The sequence below is a fragment of the Macrobrachium rosenbergii genome, chromosome 41, assembly GCF_040412425.1.
Source record: "Macrobrachium rosenbergii isolate ZJJX-2024 chromosome 41, ASM4041242v1, whole genome shotgun sequence".
Classification (NCBI taxonomy): Eukaryota; Metazoa; Arthropoda; class Malacostraca; order Decapoda; family Palaemonidae; genus Macrobrachium; species Macrobrachium rosenbergii.
In genome coordinates, this window is record NC_089781.1 from 88,835,488 (window position 1) to 88,837,987 (window position 2,500).

Sequence of the window (2,500 nt, forward strand, 5' to 3'; positions counted from 1 at the left end):
ACCGTTCGGTAAATGTTTATTTCTTAAGTTTGGTAAGTTTGCTTATGCCCTGAAACAATTAGCATTTTCTTTTCCTTAATGTTTAAGGAGGAAATAAACATTTTTACCAGGAATTTAATATTGTTAGCCTTAACATAATGTTTTCAAAAAGAGTTTTTGTTTCAATATAATTATTTTTTAGACAGATATTGAAGTTTGCCATCTTAACAAATATCGAAAAGGCAAACAAACAAGTTTGTTGGAGCAAATAAAAGTATTTATTGAAATTTCACTAAGGGTCAGCCTTAACATTATGTAGTGGTAGAGAGCGTTTGTTTCACATAATTATATTTAGACATACATATCTTACCGAATAACGAAATGGCAAACAAATACACCTAAATATCATCTTAAAAAATGATGAATATTTCACCCTTACTGTAACAGAAAAAATAAAGCAATCAGGCTCTAAAATTAGGCAGAGTAATTGTATATCGACATTCTAAAAATAGCCCAACCTTGCGTCAGCGTTCCAAGAACACACTAATTACGCCCCATAAAAATAACAGTGACTCCATAATGGAATCCTACAAATAGGATAATTGCGCGCTAAATAGCGTAGTAGGACTTACAGCGAAATACTAAAAATAGATCTAATATGTTGGTTAAAAATAGCTTTTTAATATGGAGGCCTCAAGCTAGAATGCTGAAGCACAGTAAGCTTACAGAATGGAAGCCTCAAGCTGGAACGTTGAAGCGCAGTCAGCTTGCAGAAAAGAAGCTTCAAGCTGGAATGCTGAAGCGCAGCAAGCTTTCAGAAAGGAAGCCTCAAACTGGAATGTTGAAGCACAGTCGGCTTGCAGAAAAGAAGCTTCAAGCTGGAATGCTGAAGCGCGGTAAGCTTTCAGAAAGGAAGCCTCAAGCTGGAATGTTGAAGCAGTCAGCTTGCTGAAAAGAAGCTTCAAGCTGGAATGCTGAAGCGCGGTAAGCTTTCAGAAAGGAAGCCTCAAGCTGGAATGTTGAAGCAGTCAGCTTGCTGAAAAGAAGCTTCAAGCTGGAATGCTGAAGCGCGGTAAGCTTTCAGAAAGGAAGCCTCAAGCTGGAATGTTGAAGCAGTCAGCTTGCTGAAAAGAAGCTTCAAGCTGGAATGCTGAAGCGCGGTAAGCTTTTCAGAAAGGAAGCCTCAAGCTGGAATGTTGAAGCAGTCAGCTTGCTGAAAAGAAGCTTCAAGCTGGAATGCTGAAGCGCGCAAGCTTTCAGAAAGGAAGCCTCAAGAAATGTTGAAGCAGTCAGCTTGCTGAAAAGAAGCTTCAAGCTGGAATGCTGAAGCGCAGTAAGCTTTCAGAAAGGAAGCCTCAAGCTGGAATGTTGAAGCGCAGTCAGCTTGCAGAAAAGAAGCTTCAAGCTGGAATGCTGAAGCGCAGCAAGCTTTCAGAAAGGAAGCCTCAAACTGGAATGTTGAAGCGCAGTCAGCTTGCAGAAAAGAAGCTTCAAGCTGGAATGCTGAAGCGCAGTAAGCTTACAGAAAGGAAGCCTTAATGTTGAAAGCAGTCAACTTACAGGAAGGAAGCTCCAAGCTGGAATGTTGAAGCGCAGTTAGCTTAAAAAAAGGAAGCCTCAAGCTGGGATGTTGAAGCTATTATAGTAAGCATACAGAAAGGAAGCCTCAAGCTCGAATGCTGCAGCACAGTAAGCTTACAGAAAGAAAACTTCAAGCTGGAATGTTAAAGCATAGTAAGCTTATAGAAAGGAAGATTCACGCAGGAATGTTGGCGCACAGTAAGCTTACAGAAAGGAAAGAAACTTCATGCTAGAATGTTGAAGCACAGTAAGCTTGCAGAAAAGAAGCTTCAAGCTGGAATGCTGAAGCACACAAAGCTTACAGAAAGGGGACTCCAAGCTAGCATGTTGAAGCGCAGTAAGCGTACAGAAAGGCAGCTTCAGGCTGGAAGGTCAACCTAAAGATATTCCAAAGGTGCAGTAAGCTTACAGGTAAGCTTGAAGTACAGCTTTCAAAATCTACCCGTAAATCATCACCATAAATGCAAAAGAAGCTAAGGAGTTAATAAGATTTAAAAGAAAATACTGGCCATTGGAAATCTTTAATTTCTCTGAGAGGAATCCTTAATATTGTTTGATAATGAGGCAGCCTCCAAAGGAATGCTTTTATAGAATTTAAATATCTCATAATATTTGCCACAATTCAAAAAAGTGAGTCAATAAAGATAAGAAATCATCATTGGAGTGGTAAAAGGTTATATGTGAGTATGAGACTTCAGTCTCTCTCTCTCTCTCTCTCTCTCTCTCTCTCTCTCTCTCTCTCTCTCTCATAAAGCATCATTGAATCCGCTGACTATTGAACTTATTATCCCCCGTTAACGACTTGGAGAAACAAGCACGCTGATCCCAAATTTTGAATAGGGAAATGCAAATTGCCTCTATTTGCGGCGAGCAAATCCCGTAGATTTGTGTAGCTCGCGAAGCCGAAAGACCCACGTTTGTTCCAGTCTATTGTTAGCCA

The 2,500-nt window shown here is 40.0% G+C and overlaps 1 protein-coding gene across 2 annotated transcripts in view; it reads left to right on the forward strand.

Moving 5' to 3' along the window:
* LOC136826972 (galactosylgalactosylxylosylprotein 3-beta-glucuronosyltransferase P-like) overlaps positions 1 to 2,500 on the forward strand; it is a 174,981-nt gene that overhangs the window by 141,256 nt on the left and 31,225 nt on the right. The gene's annotated exons all lie outside the window — the stretch shown is intronic.